Source organism: Haliotis rubra, unplaced genomic scaffold (assembly GCF_003918875.1).
Source record: "Haliotis rubra isolate DU_JTF1 unplaced genomic scaffold, ASM391887v1 Scf631, whole genome shotgun sequence".
In the NCBI taxonomy this organism is placed as follows: Eukaryota; Metazoa; Mollusca; class Gastropoda; order Lepetellida; family Haliotidae; genus Haliotis; species Haliotis rubra.
In genome coordinates, this window is record NW_025767337.1 from 113,491 (window position 1) to 132,561 (window position 19,071).

Below are 19,071 nucleotides of genomic sequence, written 5' to 3' on the forward strand. Positions count from 1 at the left end.
TCCGTTCTTACCTCTCAAAAGTTCAAAAGAGATTGGTCAGCTGAACATATCATGCATAGTTTGATTGATTGGCATGTTTGATTGACATTTTAGAAGTTGATGGATAACAGAAAATTATAATACTTTATGGATAAGAACTTCTTTATTTCTTATCATAAGAAATAAAGAAGTTCTTATCCATAAAGTAGTGTACTTTTCTATTATCCATCATCTTCTAAAATGCCAATTAAACAGATGTTGTTGCCTGGCGTTAATTCCATGTGTTTCTCTACGAGATGAGTTGAAATGGGGTTTAACGTCGTGCTTAAGAATATTTCGCTCATATACGTGCATGCGTGTACGTTTGGCTGATTGAACTAGCCCAGACTTCAGCTGTTTTTTTAGTGCTAGCCCACTGAGATACCATGCCGTTGTGAAACATGAATACCCCACTCAGGCACATTATACTGGCCCCGAACTGACGAGTCTTTGTTGTACGCATTAATGCCGAGCGCCAGGCAGGGACCATGTTTTATATCGTTTGATATAACGCGGCCGCGCATCAAACCCGCGACCTTCCGCTCTCCGGGCGGACGCCCTAACCACTACACCACGGAGGCGGCAATTTCTTTACGAACTTTGTATGATTTTATCAATGAAATGTTACAAGGATGTATTAATTTTTTTATTATCATTATTGCTTGAATGTGCATGATATTGCAACAGAACTGGAGACATGTGTTTGAGGTTAGAAGGACGTGTCTTTGTTTTTCAAAAAGCTTTCAATTTTGATCATACAAAGGTAGGATACCTTTAACTTCAGTACACGTATGCAGAGCAACCGTACAATGTACTGGAATGCCACAGTGAATACGACACTGTCCCGCCTTGCAGGAATTAGCTATGTACGACATGAAAACAAGAAACCCTCGACGGGAGGAATACCTAATTTCACGTGACAAACATAACGTTGAGCGAATTTTTAAGTTTAGACATACAGGAGTGGAGCTCCTGCCCAATTTGGATTACCAAATGATCATCGTGAAGATGGACACAAATTGTACAGTTACACAACAGTGTGCACATCTGCGGATTTAGAGTGAGTGAGTTAATATTTAACGTCACATCGGCAATATCTCAGCCATATCGTGACGAAAACAATTTATACAATAAAAAAGTGAAAACATTTTGAAGATTAGAACCTGTCGACGATGGACAGTAAAAATACTAGATAATCACAGATATAATATAAAATTAGAGAGCAAAGCTAAAATATTCCAATTAAAGAGACAATACAATATAAAACACGGGCTATAGATCGCCAACAACTGAAGGTAGATCACCATACTAGGAACGATGGTGACTTGTATTACTTTTGCTACCTGCATGGAGCCTAGCTGGATTTACACCATCCCTTCAGCCTCTGGTAGGATAATCTGCGGATTTAGAAGATGTCCGTGTATGATTAACGATTTTTATAAGAAGGAAGTGGGACCCTAAAGATTAGGAATGCGGCCTCAGACTTAAGCAGTTATACAGAAAGCAAGGTGGCAAGGAAGCACAACCACAAATATAACAAAACGAACCTAAGTAACAGTACACGTCAGAAATAGAATCCATGTAACGCACATGCAACACTGCTGGCGCGTCTGTGAGTGGAGACAATGGGTTTAGCGGACTGCTGCCAATAAGTTCATTCCCCTTACACTCATGGACAAGGCGTGACGCACCCCGTGTGCAGTATGTTGGTCACTCATGTGGGACATGTGCTGAGCTCTGTGAGCACGGATGTGCATCTCTTGATACACGCATACACACTTTGGCCGAAAGGAATCACATGTTTCTTTGAGTCAGAGGTTGAAAGGAGAACAGCTGTGTTCATAGGTACTTGTCCCTTTTAGATGATAGTTTGTTGTAAGTCAATCAAATCGATGTAACTGCAAAGACTATTTTTCTTATACGTATATGTATAATGTTTTGCAGTCTAGGAAAATCTTATTGTCATTGAACACACATTCACGCGCACGAACACACACAGGCACATACTTTAAGTGATGAAGCTTGACACGGTCCCATGCTTGTAACAACGGTAACTTAGTGAAGCTTCCATTGTCGCTCTTGATACAAGTTATAATTATGCAATGGTCTATCAATCGTGGGATAACACGTGGACGTCTGGTACGAGGTTTCCATCTGCGCAGCCGACTACTATTACGAAAACGTCTGAGCACTCACAGACCTGTACCTCTGTGAATCTCATCTCCAATTTTAGAGGTACAGTTTCGTATCACAGTCGTTCTGATGAAACATACTGTTGCGCCACTTATCGCCCTTGGTCGACCAGCTCCATGCAGGTAGCAAAGGTCCTCATGGTTCCAAGTATGGTGATCTACCTTCAGATGCTGACCATCTATAGCTGTGTTTTATATTGTATTGTCTTCTTTAATTACACTGTTTTAGTTTTACATGGTAGTTTTATGTTCATATCTGTGATACTGTAGTATTTTTACTGTCCATCGTCGACAGGTTTAACTCTTCACAATGTTTTCATTTTTGTATTATATAAATTGTTTTCGTCACGATATGGCCGAGATATTGCCGATGTGACGTTAAATATTAACTCACTCACTCACCCTTGGTCGACCACATCGACGTCTGTCATCACCATTACTTGTCCATAAAGGGGTTGAAATCTGGTAATTACTGACTGTGAAACGTTAAGAGCTGGTGCCACAACGCTCTGTTCCAATTTCCAACATGCCAGCTGCACGTTGCCGTTTTGACGTTACAGACGCCGCATATGAAAATACGTCTAATTTGGTTAGAACAATATCTTAACAACGTTCAGTCGTTTTATCACTGAAATGTACAGCGACACACTGACACATTTCACTGTAAATATAATTTTTATGCCGCCCGTGTTTACGTGCATATCATGAAAACTGATTGCATGACATTCATAACACGCTGTTGCATGAAATACACATGTTCTAAATCAATATGCAACTTGGCATGGCCCTTCTGGTTGTGAAAGTAACTATGTATGTTTGGAAATGAACATACATGTATGATCCGAAGTCGACAAATAAACCTTTTACAGTATGATAAACGTTCAACACTCACCCGATCCGTGAAGATCAAGGTTAGAATTGATTATCAGTAATTCACGACTAACGGGATCGGGTTGTCAGGCTCGCTGACTGGGTTGACACAGGTCATCGTATTCCAATTGCGTAGATTGATGTTCATGCTGTTGATCCGTGGATTGTCTGGTCCAGATCCAATTAATTACAGATAGCAATATTCCACCTATATGGCTGAGTGTGGCCTAAAACTAAACTCACTCACTCACTCAACATATCAGTTCAATTCTTTATTTCGTCAGTACTGGCCAGACTACAGACGTTTACATATAAGTCATAGACGAGTTTTACATTTGTAGAGTACTCTAAAAAATGTGACATTCAAGTTACTGATTACACAATGTCGTTAAGAAAGTGGTCAAATGTAACATATGTTATATTTGGGATTACACTTTCTTAGTAAAGTACAGATTCTTGTACTTTTGTTGAGGTGAGTCCCATCCGTGATTCGAACCCACACCCTCAGAGTCAGACGCCTCTCACTAGGTGCATCTGAGGGTGTGGGTTCGAATCCTGGATGGGACACAACAAAAGTACTAGAATCTGTACTTTACTAAGACAGGGGTTGGTGAAATGGACGCCTTTACACACTACAACATAAAATGTACAGTCATTAACGCATAGAACATGCAAGCGAAAATACACGCTTGGGTCTGTTTCCTTAAACCACTCTTACGTATGTACCAAATATAATGCTTCGGTGAAAGAGCAAAGGCGCCTACATTACTTTGTCAGACGATAATGTACACTTTTTTGCCTTACGTCATAATGTATTAGCGTCACTGCGACATATTCTAGTCATCCTCGTGATTTAATTATAATAGTTCAGGGCGAACTGTATTTCCTAGTTAAATAACATGACACATTAATTAAAATATTAGTAATATGTAAGTATTTTTTCTTCTCTAGTGTATAACGTGCCGAAATGACTTCATATGAAAATTAGTGTGGTGTGTTTGTGTCGTCAAAACAAAGGCTTTGGACAATCATCCGACATTCATGCACCACAAGAAGACAATGTCAGCCTCATTTCTGGAGTTTTCATGCGAGGAAAATTGACAGGAAACCCCCCAAAAAACATTCTTTGATATTTTACTAGAGAAATAATTCAAATAGACTTTCAAGCAAAAATGCTTTGGACCCTTTGCTTCTGATTATTGCCATCACCATGGTTACAGGAATAGGGACAACTGACACCAGGGCAATACACCATCCGGCAACCACAGCATATCTTGAGTACTTAGAGTACCCGTATGTAGGGTTCTCATAGGTAGCCATCGTGGGAACAAGCACCATCTTAAATGACAATGAAAACGACAAATCAATAATGACATGATACACAAAAAGACGAGGGTTTTATTATATACTACTCACACTTTGTTAAGGATCACAATAATTTACTTTACTTAAACGTAGAGTTGTGATTTGAAATTGTATCCATTTAAAACTGGATAAATAATAATATGGTAACACAGCTTTAGGCAAACAGCCACTGTAACCTATCCTTATGCACCTGATACATGAATAACCATAAAATTGTTTTCATGGCACCAATAAACCATTTTGCATATCATGGAACGAGTCATTGACAAGTACACAGCACCTGTCAATAGCAAGAATGGGATCCACAAGATGAAATGACATACTGAAACCGAGGATCCATGTTTTCTGTTCAATCCATGATTTGATCCTTAGCAAAGTGAGTGAGTGAGTGAGTGAGATAATATTTAACGTCACATCGGCAATATTTGAGCCATATCGTGACGAGAACATATGTGACATTGAAATGGAAGATATGTATATTACAAAAAACCTGTCGTCGAAGGACAGTAAAACAACTAGAATATCACAATTACAACTAAAACTAGTGTGGAAAGTTAAAACTGATAGCACTAATTAGACAATACAATATAAAAACTGGCTATAGATCGCCAACAACTGAAGGTAGATCACCATACTAGGAACCATGGGGACTTACATTACTTTTGCTACCTGCATGGACCTTAGCTGGATTTACACCTTCCTTTCAGCTGTTGGCGATTGTAGGAAAATTTAGCCACAAATTAAAATGACAAGAATACTACGTTTAAAAACACAGGACGTGAAAATTTTACTTTGAAAGTTTTTGGGACTTACGTACCCTCTCAGGAGGACAATAATTTTACGCTACTTCTACCCCCTTTGAGGATACAGCCACTAACAATCTAAGCTGGTAATCTACACTACCAATCATTAAAACACATCTATCTACAGAACATATTTATCAAAATTCATTAATTAAATCAATTTCTTTTAAAAAAGCAAGAATTAAATGAAGATGAACAGTATTAAAAAGATCCTTAACAGTTTTAACATTGAAATATTTATCCCTTATGATGGAGAATTCAACACAGTCAAACAGGAGATGCTTGACTGTGACTCTTTCATCACAAGGGATACAAAACGGAGGATCTTCACCTTTTAACAAATATTTGTGAGTGTACCTTGTATGGCCAATGCGACATCGTCGCATGATGACCTCTTCAAATCTGGACTGACAACCCAAGTAGGTGTAACCAATATAGGGTTTTATTTCATGTAATTTATTAATACCTACTTGGGTGTCCCACTTGTTTTGCATCAGATCGCGGATGTAAGTTCTAATGCTAGCTTTGTAATCAGAGTATGGAATAAGAAGTGGTGTCACAGATTTGTTGAGTGCTGCCTTTGCAGCAAAATCGGCCATTGTGTTCCCAGAAATGCCAACGTGGCTGGGTAACCAACAGAGGAAGATGTCGTTTTGGCCAGTTGCAAGATCATTATATAATTCTTAAATTTCTATTAAAAGTGGATGTTTACAAGAAATATTTTAAATCACCTGAAGGCAAGAAAGAGAGTCTGAAAATATTATATATTTTTTATATTTAGGGTGTCTATTTATATATTTAAGAGCTGTTAGTATTGCATTTGCTTCTGCTGTGAAAATTGAACTGTCATTGGGTAATCTGGAAGATATTGTTTTGGACCCAATGATAGTGGCACAAGCAACCGCGCCACCATCCTTGGACCCATCTGTAAATAAGGATTTATATGTATTATATTTACTTTTTAATTGATTATATTCTTGTTTATATAGTAAGTCATTAATTTCTGATTTTTTAAATTTAGTGAGAGTTAGGTCGACTTGTGGCCTAACCAATTGCCAAGGAGGAGAAGAAAGAAGACGGGAAGGAGAGATATTTTCCAGCTCAATGCCGGCAGCAGTAATGAATGGCTTCATCCTGAGCTGAAGAGGCGGAACAAGAGAAGATTTCTTGTTGTACAAATCCTCATAAAGAGGATTAAAGATACAGTGAAATGCAGGATTAGACACGTTAGAATATAGTTTGGTAATATATTGTAATGATAGTTTTTTACGGCGTTGGGTAAGAGATGGTTCATCTGCCTCGACGTAGAGACTGTCAACAGGAAATGTTCTGAATGACCCAAGACAAAGTCTCAGACCTTGGTGGTGGACAGAATCTAATAGTTTTAGGTTGCTTTTACAGGCTCCACCATATACGATGGAGCCATAATCAAGCTTCGAGCGGACCAGTGATCTATAGACGTGTAGGAGGGTAGTTTGGTCCCCTCCCCACTTTGAATTAGAAACTACTTTCAATAAATCGAGTGCCTTCATGCATTTAGTTTTTAGGGATTTAATATGCGGAGGAAAGGTTAAATGGGAGTCGAAAATCAGAAGAACTTGGCCTTTTTTCAACCTTGATGGGAGTACCATTTAAAAACAGTTCTGGGTCTTTATGTGGTTTATATTTACGGCAGAAATGTATGCAATTAGTTTTTGATTTAGAAAATTTAAAACCGTTTTCAAGACACCATTTATTTATTTTGTTTAAACACAACTGTAGTTGCCGTTCAATAGTATGCATATTCTTACCGCGACAAGAAATGTTAAAATCATCCACAAAAAGTGATCCATCAATTGAATCGTTTAAGACCTTTGATAAACTGTTAATCTTAATACTAAACAATGTTACAGACAAAATACTGCCTTGTGGTACACCCTGATCCTGCTTATAATGGTCAGACAGGGTTGAACCCACTCGGACTTGAAATTGCCTGTCTGTTAAAAACTGTGATATAGAAAGAGGTAAACGACCCCTTAAACCAAAATCATGTAAATCCTTTAAAATGCCATGCTTCCAGGTGGTATCGTATGCTTTCTCGAGATCAAAGAATATCGATACTGCATGTTGTTTATTTACTATTGCATTTTTAACAAAGGATTCTAAACGTACCAAATGATCAATGGTACTACGATTTTTCCTGAAAAACATTGAATATTTGTTATGAGATTATTGGTTTCAAGATACCATGTTAATGTATTAGTTACTATTCGTTCCATGGTTTTACAGACGCAACTCGTTAAAGAGATTGGTCTGTAATTAGACGGATCAGTATGATCCCGGCCAGGCTTTGGTATAGGGACTACTATGGCTTTACGCCACGAAGTTGGGAAATTCCCTGAAGTCCATATTGTATCAAAAATATTTAGAAGTGTTTCCAAACATGCTTCAGGTAAATGTTTCAACAGCTGATAGTGTATATCATCAGCCCCTGTTGCTGTATCATGAGCTTGCTCAAGGGAAGAACGTAACTCATGCATTGAAAATAATTCATTATAGTCTTCTCCATTGTCTGAGGTAAAATTTATTCTTTTCTTCTCCTGTTGTTTCTGATATTTCTGAAACTCAGGAACATAATTGGATGAAGACGAATGTTTGGCGAGAGTTTCACCAAATTTATTGGCAATGTCAGTCTGATCAGTTAACAAATTATCACCATCCTTCAGATGATGAACAGTAGATTTGGAACCTTTATCTTTTATCCGTTGTATCATGTTCCACACCTTTGAAATCGGTGTCCGTGAGTTTATCTTGGAAACATAATTTCGCCAAGACTGACGCTTAGTCTGTTGAAAAGCACGTCGAGCCTTGGCACTAGTGATTTTAACATTATTTAAATTGTGAAGTGTAGGATGCCGGCGAAAGTATTTCTCTGCCTTCTTCCTACACTTCCTGGCCTGTTTGCAATCATCAGTAAACCATGGTTTACGAATGTGTGGTGTCGCAGAGGACTTAGGAATAGTTTCATCAGCTAGTATATTTAGCTTGACCGAGAACAACTGAATAGGATCCATAACATTAACAAAACAGCCAGATTTCAATCGGTCAGAACAAAGAGTCTGAAATAAAGGCCAGTTGTCCTTTTTTAAAATTCCGCCTTGTTGTAGGAGGCTCATCATTAGGGTTTATAGCTGAAAGTATTGTGGGAAAATGGTCACTGCCACACAGGTCGTCGTGGACCGACCATTCAAATTCGTTATAAATGTTTGGATCTGTTAGTGACAGATCAAGTGCAGAATATGTTCCTGTAGCAGGATGCAAATATGTGGCTGATCCATCATTAAATATGCATAAATTATTATTTGAAATGAAATCCTCAAGGAGTTTACACAGCAAAAATACTTTAGTGTTAGTTGCAGAACTTCCCCACAGAGGGTTATGTCCATTAAGATCACCCATGATGATACAGGGTTTCGGGAGCTGCTGAAGAACTGAAGAAGGAGAAATATACAAAGAGCAAAGTGTAAAGGTTATCTGTAAAGTAAGACGGACAGCAACAGCCTGAAGATTGGTTTTAAGAGGAACCGGGCTATGGATAATACCCTGCCTCACGAGAATAGAAGCACCGCCAGTGGCTTTATCGCCTGGAGGTGAGAATGAATGGAATGAATTGTACTGGCGCAGCTCAAATTTATCAGTACTTTTCAGATATGTCTCTTGTAAACTAAACGCCGATGGTGTAAAATCTTGTGACAATAATTGTAGATCGTTAAAATTGTTCCTGAGGCCTCTGCAATTCCATTGTAATAACTTCATAAACATGTTAGGGAGCTTCAACTGGAGATCGTGAGCGCATGGGACTCCATAACAAGTGGCTCAAATGAATTTTGAACCGTCACAGGAGGTGTCAACGAAGGAGACTCTTCTAAATGTTGAAGAGTCCTGTTCTTTCTTCTTAATTTTTTCTTTTCTTTATTTGAAAGGTGGGCAACACTCTGTGTTTCCTGAGTCGAATTGACATCGTCTGGTTGCGTTTCCTCAGTCTGAGAGGCTGATGTGCATTGATGATCGTTTGATATTTTATCATTGTCATCAAGGTTATTGGATCAGCATTCAACCAAGATATAACAGTTTGACATTCAGTTGAAACTGAGTCAGATTTAGGAACAGGTGTCGGAGCAGAGGAAGTAGCTGCGGCTGAGTATGTTGGACCGGTAGAAGATTTGGATTGAGCATTAACTACTTTCTTCGCTTCCAAAGTATGAGATGTTGTTTGTACATTTGATTTTCAGAATTCTGGCCTCATATTCAAACTTTGGGCAAGATTTTGATGATGCCAGGTGGTCACCACTGCAGTTTGAGCATTTTATGGTATTATTGCAGTCAGTACTCTCATGACTTTCGTTCCCAATTGCGCAGATCGATGCTCATGCTGTTCATCACTGGATTGTCTGGTCCAGACTCGATTATTTACAGACCGCCGCCATATAGCTGGAATATTTGAGTGCGGCGTAAAACTAAAGACTCACTCACTCACTCATGACTTTCATGCAGCGGAGCATACAGATTTACCGGTGCAAGACCTTGCACCATGGCCAAATGTTTGGCACTTGTAACACCGCAGCAGATTTGGTACATATACCTCCACTCCGATGTTACAGTATCCAGCTTTAATGGATTTGGGAAGTGTAGTCATGCAAAACGTGAAAAGATATATGTTTGTTTTCACTATGTTTGATGCTTGTTTTCTAGTAAAACGCTTCACCATAGTAACGCCTTGGTCCTTCAGCTCTGCCACAATCTCCTCTTCGGTCATATCCGACAGACAACGGGACCTGTCTCTTACAATATCTCTGCAAGTATTGCGAGTCTTATGCACTGAGACAACAACCTGTTTGTGTACAAACTGCTGTAAGCCCAACAGATTGACAGATTGCTGACGCTTTGCACATTCAACCAAGAGTGAACCATTTCGGAGGCGAGTGACATTCTTTACTTCTCCGCAGACACCTTGGATGCCCTTGGATACGGCAAATATTTAATGGACTTCCATCATCAGTTGCAATAACCAAGAACCTTGCCCAGGAATCATTCAATAAAGGGGATACATCTTCATCAGATGACGATGAAAGATGTCTCCTCTTATTTGTTTTGGATGAACCAGAGTGTGTGAGTGAGTGAGCCATGGTATAATAATATTGTTCGACAACCCTGCTCCCCACCCGCCATCGAGTGTCAACAAGGACGATGTTACAGTGGAAACCAGACTGCAACACCAGGGCTACAGGGATGCTATTCTCCAGAAATACAGACATAAATAGATGAAAATTCTAAAAGATCACATGCCAGGCTGGTTCGGCCAATGCCATTAGTCTCAAGAAACTCAGTATTCAGAGATCCATATCACCAGATTGGCCCATGAGCCACCGCCTTCTGGCATAGGACTCTAGGCATGTTAACGTATAATTAAATAGTAATCGTGAAATCGAAAAGGCCAATACCCTCAAAATGAGAAAATGTGCAAATATATATCCACCTTGCACAGGGCTTGACGTGACCAGCCGATTGATAGAACCGGGCCAGTTCTACCACCCGTCTAGGTGAAGTAAGGGGCAAAGTTGTGTGTTGGGCAAAAGGAACACGGTTCCAGGCTCCCAGTGCCCTCAACCACCAGAATCCCGTCCTCCACCGACACAGGGGCGCAACCCACGGCAAACGGGATGGTGGACCAAATATACCCCCGGGTCCACAACGGGGGGGTCGAAGAGCGCTTAGCGTTACCCAGCACCCACCACGAGGAGGTGGCTCTTCACGGGTGCCCTTAGCAAAGTGTGAATGATATATTAGGATATAAATACTTTCATGATACACAAGTGCTTTACAAGTTAAAGTCAGCACATCATACAATCTATGGTGTGACAGACTTGCAGTATAGATTTACTATGGGCGTGATAGTTCTGACTGTAATTTACATCATTTTGCTACATACTGCCATCGATCGGAAGTGATGCTACTTACAGTAATGTTTCTGTTCAATGTGTTTAATCATCAAGTGCTTGTAATGAATGTTATCGACTAGCATGTATCGTTTGGTATGCACATTAAACGTATCGTCAACGTTCGCCGTGTTGTTCGATATGCCACATGGTGTCAGAAGTGGTTTTCAAGCTATCAAACTAAACATTTGAAGCTTTTAGTGACCTGAACGACGAGTCTTGTTCTCAAGGCATCAAACCGGCAACTTGTTGTGAAGTGATACTGTCAACTTTCAGGAAAAAAATTTGGTGCCTGTCGCTGCACAGTGAGTAGAAGTTAACATCTTCGTAGCTTACGTGTCTAAACTGTTCAGATGGCAACAAGAGACAGTAATACGCCCCATATGAACTGGGATGCTGTTGATCTTGAACGGGAATGGAAACGTTTCAAACAACATTGTCAGTTTACATTCAGCGGTCCTCTATTTGGCAAAACACAAGGGCAGAAAGTGAATTACCTAATGACTTACATTGGTGAATTATTTCATTTTTAAAAGAATTAGATTTGTTAACTGATTTGTAAATAGATAAATATTTTATGATTGGAAGTTTGATTAATAACTCAGATTGTTAGTGGCTGTATCCTCAAGGGAGGTTAAAGTACTGTAAAAGGATTGTCCTCCTGAGAGGATACATAAGTCCTAAAACATTCAAAGTAAATTTAAACTCTCCCCTTTTTTAATCGTAGAATATATGTTCGTTTAATTTGTGGCTAGATTATCCAAACATTGCTAATAGCTGACGGGATGGTGTAAATCCAGCAAGGGTCCATGCAGGAAGCAATTGTACTGTAAGTCCCCATAGTCCCTAGTATGGTGATCTACCTTCAGTTGTTGGCAATATATAGCCTGTTCTTACCTTGTATTGTATAAGGGTAATGCTAAGTATCCGTTACTGAACACCATTTCTAGCTCAGTTCTTCACGAATAGACAAGTTAATGTATAAATCACTAAAAGTAAGTTTTACGCATTTCATAGCGTCTCTGCCTCGCAAGCTCTCCGTCCACTGACTGGGGTCCTTCGTTGCCTGAAGACAGGGAACTGTATCTTGAGAAGATGCACAAGCAGCCAGAAAGTCTTATCATGCGATTATTATATACCAAAAACAAACAACCCGCATGGTGCATAGGAATACAAAGCCATATTTATATTTATGATAATAAATAAAATTTGTAGCTATTACAAATAATGTTTACCAAGTATATATAAGCATATTCAGAATCACTATTAAAATAGTTAGCGTTTTGTTTGTTGTTTAACGCCGCACTAAGCAATATTCCAGCTATTTAGCGACTGTCTGTAAATAATCAAGCCTGGACCAGACAATCCAGTGATCAACTTATTGAGCATCGATCTACTCAATTGGCAGATATTACATGTATCAACCAAGTCAGTGACTACCAGATTCCGTTTGTCACCTCTTACACGTATGGGTTACTGAAGACTAATTCTAACCCATCTCTCTTCACTGGTATAACATAGCTTCTTGGACTGGATATTGCTTACATATTTTAACAGCTTTGTGACAGAGGTAAAATACGTGATACATAATTTCATCAACATTTCAGTTTGATTCAATAAAGTAATAAATTAATATACACCTCGTCTGACGACCAGAGACACTTTTAATTACAATTTCTTGCTTACATATATTTGTTATTTATGAAACGTTTCTACTAGGCACAGGTGTGCCTTATTCCTGTACAGTTTCACTTCTTGAGGACAAGCAAACCGGCAACTTCAACTTATCAGCCGCAACAGCCCTTCCTGTCTTGCCATTGCTTCAGAGTGCCGACCTCTAGCCGTCCTCATTTGTATGGCTGCTTGGCTGACATGGTAATTCGGCAAGACGTGAAATGATATTATTACTTTGAAAGATAATGAAACATTCTGAAAATATCCTCTCTGTAGCATATACTTATCGCCTGCTATTTCTCCATTTCAGTTTAGCACTAGTGGTATTATCCCAATATGTTCATCCATGTAACCCAGGTATGCATATGTAATTCTATGATAACATTTGGTTCAATTCTTTAGGATAAATAACTAAAGGATACCAGGACAGGTTTTTTTCACAAGAATATGAAATTGGTCCATTTTTCTTTCTTTCGTTATTATCAATAGCCGGAGTTCCTTTGTAATTATTTTACACGAATGTGGTGTTTATCATTGTAGAATGATATACATCAAAATCCAATAATCTATGTTCATTAGGTAGTATATCCGTCATGCCTGATCAGTTCATTGTGAAATTATATCCATAAACAAAGGTGCCGGTTTTGTCATTCCTGTGAATTTTTCTCTGTTAAAATGTCACGCTATTGTCATCATTCTAATATCGAGAAGAAGCAACTACAGAGATTGTGCTGTCGTTGAATAAACTACCCGTGAAGGTCCGGGTTAGAATATTGATCTTCAGTAACCCATGCTTGTCGTAAGAGGCGACTAACGGGATCGGGTGGTCAGGCTCGCTGACTTGGTTGACACATGTCATCGGTTCCAAATTGCGCAGATCGATGCTCATGCTGTTGATCACTGGATTGTCTGGTCCAGACTCGATTACGTACAGGCTGCTGCCATATAGCTGGAATATTGCTGAGTGCGGCGTAAAACTAAACTCAGTCAGTCAGTCGTTGAATAAACATGTCGGCTTGACATTGAACCGAAGCTACTCGTGTCTTATTCTCGGGAGTTTTGAATACAATCCCCTTGATGAACTTAAATAAAGGAAACCTGAAGAACATAACATGGTCAGAAGTGCCATATACAACGTTCTAATGGCTGGGTCGAATTAGTCTAATCCGACTGTAAATTGGGAGGCACAAAGCCCCGGCGAAGAATGGCGCCGATTCAGACAACACGTGGAACTTATGTTCCTGGGACCACTTGCTTCGAGGAACGAAGAGGTTCATATGAGTTACCTACTTCTGTGGGTCGGCGATAAAGGAAGTGACATCGTTAACACTTTTGAATTTGCTGGCAAAGATCGTAAACAGTTTCAACCCTCTACCTTTTTTCTAGCATACGTGAGTCCAAAGTCAAAACCGATAGTTGCGAGATGGAAATTCCGGAATAGGTTACAGTCATGTACGGAAAGTGTAGATACGTTTGAAACAGACTTGAAGTTGTTAGCCCATGATTCTGAAATCTATGACAGTGATGAAATGGTACGGGACGCCATAGTTTTTGACACAAATTCACAAAACGTACGTGAAACACTGTTGCATGAAGGTAAAGATTTGACACCAACTAAATCAGTGGACATTGTTCTTTCATTTATGTACGAAAGCCTATTCGTCTCCCCTCGCCGCCAATCTTTGACGATTTGTATGCCGTTTCGGGATGCTATGACTGCCGTTTTGTACGCTCGGCGACCGTTCTCGCGCGCTCTTGTAGCTGATACGCGAGTTTTGTTTCCATTTCAAACGATTACAGATGTATTGTTTCGGTTTTAGAGGATATTGTTGCAGTTTTGGTGGTTTTGTTCTGTTTTGGTGTATATGAGTTCAGTTTTGATGATTTGTTCACCGTTTGTATGGTGGTAGGCCTGATTAAGAGTATGTTGCCTGAAGTTAAAGAAAAAAGTGGATACTATTTCTCATTACCGTTGCAACGGAACGGACAGAAATGCCCTGCTAAGGGCTAGCATTGTAATAATGGTGGAAAATGGAATCATTTAGAATCTGTGTGCATGCAAACACAACGCAAAGACAGAAAGTAGAATGTCAAAAGAAAGCTGTGAACACAATATGTGAATAATCTCTTGATTATGTTCTTCATCGACACCATCAAGAACATGTGTGATGGTGACCAAGCATACGCCAAACTTCATCTCACTGATCAAATGATTCCACTGGAGTTCAAGCGATACAGGGGCTCAAGTAAACACTACACCGATGAAAGTTGGTATGTCTACATGCTTGCAGCGAGCTTCAACAAGGCCCATGAGATACGGTGGAACCTAATTGAAGATACGTGGTCAACTGAAATTGAAGGTACACAGCGCAAACAAAGAAGTGACACTAACGTTTTACATCGTAGAAACAGATGCACCCAGTGCTATGTTTGGGCACCTGTGTAGACCTGCATCTGCTGCAGTTAGTGTTAGCTATCGAAGTCTAACCCTCAACATGCAGGAACAAAGCGAGTGTACTTCAAAGGTGATGGGCAATTGGATGGTGAGTGCAAGTTGTACCTGAAAGAACATGCCGCACCAGTAGTACCAGTACCACGTCGTGGTGCCTTCGCTCTGAAAAAGAAACTCAAGCAGGAAATTGACAGAATGAATGCATGGGTGTGATTGCTAAAGTGCCTGAAAGTGCTGGTTGGGTAAGTTCAGTGGTAATCGTGGAAAAACCCCAAAGTGGAAATTTCGGATATGTTTAGACCCAAAGGACCTAAATCAAGCAATCGAACACCCTCTTTACAATATGCGTACGCTTGGAGACGTCACAGTTAAGCTAGCAAGAGTCAAGTTCTTCAGTGTTCTCGACGCAAGTTCAGGGTATTGGTCTAGCCATCTTATCACCAATCATCCTATCTCACACCATTCAACAATCCTTTCGGGCACTACCGCTTCCTACATCTTCCTTCTGGCATCATCGCAGCACAAAATAAATACCAACGTCGTATGGACGAAATCTACGAAAGACTGGATGACATTGACGCTATGGTTGACGACATACTCATCTACGGCCGGCAGGGTTAATGCGATCTCATCAGAAAGTTTTGCGTTTGAAATCATAGTCGATGGAATCAACATCAGCCGATGGAATCAAACCTGATCCAAAGAAAGTCAAAGTCATCACTGACATGGAAGCATCCAAGAATCGAGCTGAGTTAGGGACTGTTCAAGGCATGCCAAACTACTTTGGACGTCCTTGTCTGAGGTGACTCCTCCACTTCGAGATTTGACGAAGAAAGAGTTCTTGTGGGATACAAATCATGACAAATCACATAAAGCATTTTTATGTTATAAAGGATTGATAACAGTCTATGTAGTTTGATACAATGAAAACATCATATGAAAAAACAGTCATAAACAACAAATGAACATGACAAGCAATGTTGCGCACATGTACATTGTCTCTGGGTTTACTTCATGGTTTGAGGCTGTACAACTGGATTCCTCAATTACCCACTATACGGATGGTTTCCAGGAAACCAAGTCATTTCTGTAAAGTGTGTCGATCACATAGTATACATTGCACAAATTATGAAAGTATTATGTAGCTACACACAACAGGCTTATATCAATTACGCAACCAATGATACAAAATATAGATCATTCACGCCAGAAAATGAAGTCTACAATATGTGTGTTGATCCTATCAGCTTGAAGAGGCATACCTTGTAATTCTGCTTGAGAGTGTTATCAGTGTGCCCCATGACGGACCCATTGAGGAAACATTTGTATCAGAGCTTCCAGCCACATGGACACATGACAAATATCAACCTTCAACGATACAAAGGTGAATCAGGGGATTCCAGAAAGAAAAACATAGGGGGAAAATATGAACCTAAACAATGGAAAGTAGTAACGCAGCCGGGTAAATAATTTTTAGACCATTTACAGAAAATGGAAAATAGCATTGCAACACTCCATTTGTTTCCTAGTATCCATGTAACCGTTACCTACAGCACATTAGTAATCAACTGATCTAAAAAGATGAAAAAGTGTAGTTTATTTAGAGAAGCAAACATGCCGCCATATTGACGCATTTTGTAATGCTGGTAACTTTGGATGTTTGACGTTAACAAGAGTGGTTATTTTCAAATTATTCGCATACAATCCGGTGTAAAACAAATTGAGTCGATGTCCTGTAAAGTGTTCACACCTGAGAGTGTTTAAGACGTACAAAGTCAGGCGTCAGGCAGAATATAATTCCATACCTTGCTCCCGACATCATGCACGTCTGGTCAGCAGCACCGTCAGAAGAACGTAAGGCATCAACGCCGTCACATACACCACCTGTGAGGAGAACAATATTGCCCTCCGTGCATATTGTTATAACACCGTCAGTACAGAACCTGGCAGGAAAGTCAGTGTAATGCAGTTGAAATTAGCAAATTGAAATATACGCATGTTTTTGTGAAAGAAAATACCTCTATTTTACATTCATTAATATATTCCTGTAGATGAACATTTAAGCCACATCCGGTTAAGACATGTAATATTGATAGATTGCCTATTTATCATATTTTCATGCAAACTGTAAACAGTGAACTAATTCCCTTTATGCATCCATACACAAGTTGGAATTTGGGGCCATTAGTAATGACCTGCAATGAAATGCACCTGAGCTACTTCTTCGTATTTTCCACCACATTCTAGGCACATTCCACCACAAAGACTCCTGGGCTCACTGTTTTCGTAACATCTAGATATTCTCAATTCTCACTAGCTGTCATCATTAACTGTTCATTATATAATAGCGGCAATCGCGAACGTTTTCACCATATTCCATATAACAGTTAAAAATGACATAGCCTTCATGCAAATTTTGTTGAATGTCAACTGGGCCGATTAACATTATATCATATATATGTGGGCAATAAGAACAAAGATCAAAATATTAGTGTAATAATTTAATGGCGACTGAAATCGAAATCTGTTTGGCAAAACCTGAAACAAAATTATCAAAATCACCCTTTTGTAATTCTGACCTAGCATGATTGTCTGCTGTTTAACTACCTTACGAAACGACATAAGCTGGAACCCTAATGATATGACCTGAGACATATTTAGCATCCAAAATTGTGTCCAGTCTCGCAGGTTCGTAAAACATATCATTTTGGGATTCATTAACTCCAGATTGGATAGCGATAATGACTGCCTGTCAATCAGTGTCAGTACTATTGCGTCAAAGTAGGGGAATTTCATTTATAATTTTTGACTGAAAAAATTGGGATATATATCGGAGTCAATCAATGTTGTTATGATAATAATTAATGTTTTGAGAGTCCGTCACCACTTGCACTTCCTTATGACCATAGTTGTTTGTACAGTAATCGCTATTGAATGATGATTGGTGTATCACGTGAAATTTGCATGGGTATGACTTTTAGTTTCAGACAAAACAAACGGCCAGAAACAACTGCGTGATGCAAGATGATTGTCCAAATTAACGGTCTACAGTGATTTACCGACCTTCCAAATCAAGAATGACCTCATGCACGTGTTTGGGACTAATGCGATTTTCTGGACGTTGTTCACGTAGCTTAACAGTGCAACAGTGACATCTGAGTGAGATTTGCATTGGTCACTGCACTTCAGAGGGTCACAGATTTTGCTGGATGTTTGGCCAGTGCGCCCTCCCGTCCATCTCGTCATTTCATGTATAAGACCAAACTCATTGATGTCGAATGCATCCACTGCTATTTTCAGAACAATCATGTAGTCGACGAGTCATACTCCTAATCCATCCCATTCTTCCTGTATGGCAGCGCCAAATTCGTTGGGAGTGGATGTTCACAGTGACGTACGCGCTGCCTTCCTGCTGGAGGTACAAAGTAACAATACGAGCCCTGTTCGTCTTGCCTTGTCACCCTGACACACAACACGACCTCAATGTCGGCGCGCAAATGACACCACATGTGTCTCAAGGATTTGGTCAAGGTAGTACTGCCCAGTCACACGTCCGTGAATAACATGTAAAGGTATTCTTCCGGTAAAAGTGATCTCACCCCACATCATAGATCCACCCCCAAAACGATGGTTATATCTGTTAACATGTTGAAAACGAGCATTCTGTCCACCGAACACTCTGCTACTTTCAAGGAAGTCCAAAGTAAATCTTATTCAACAGA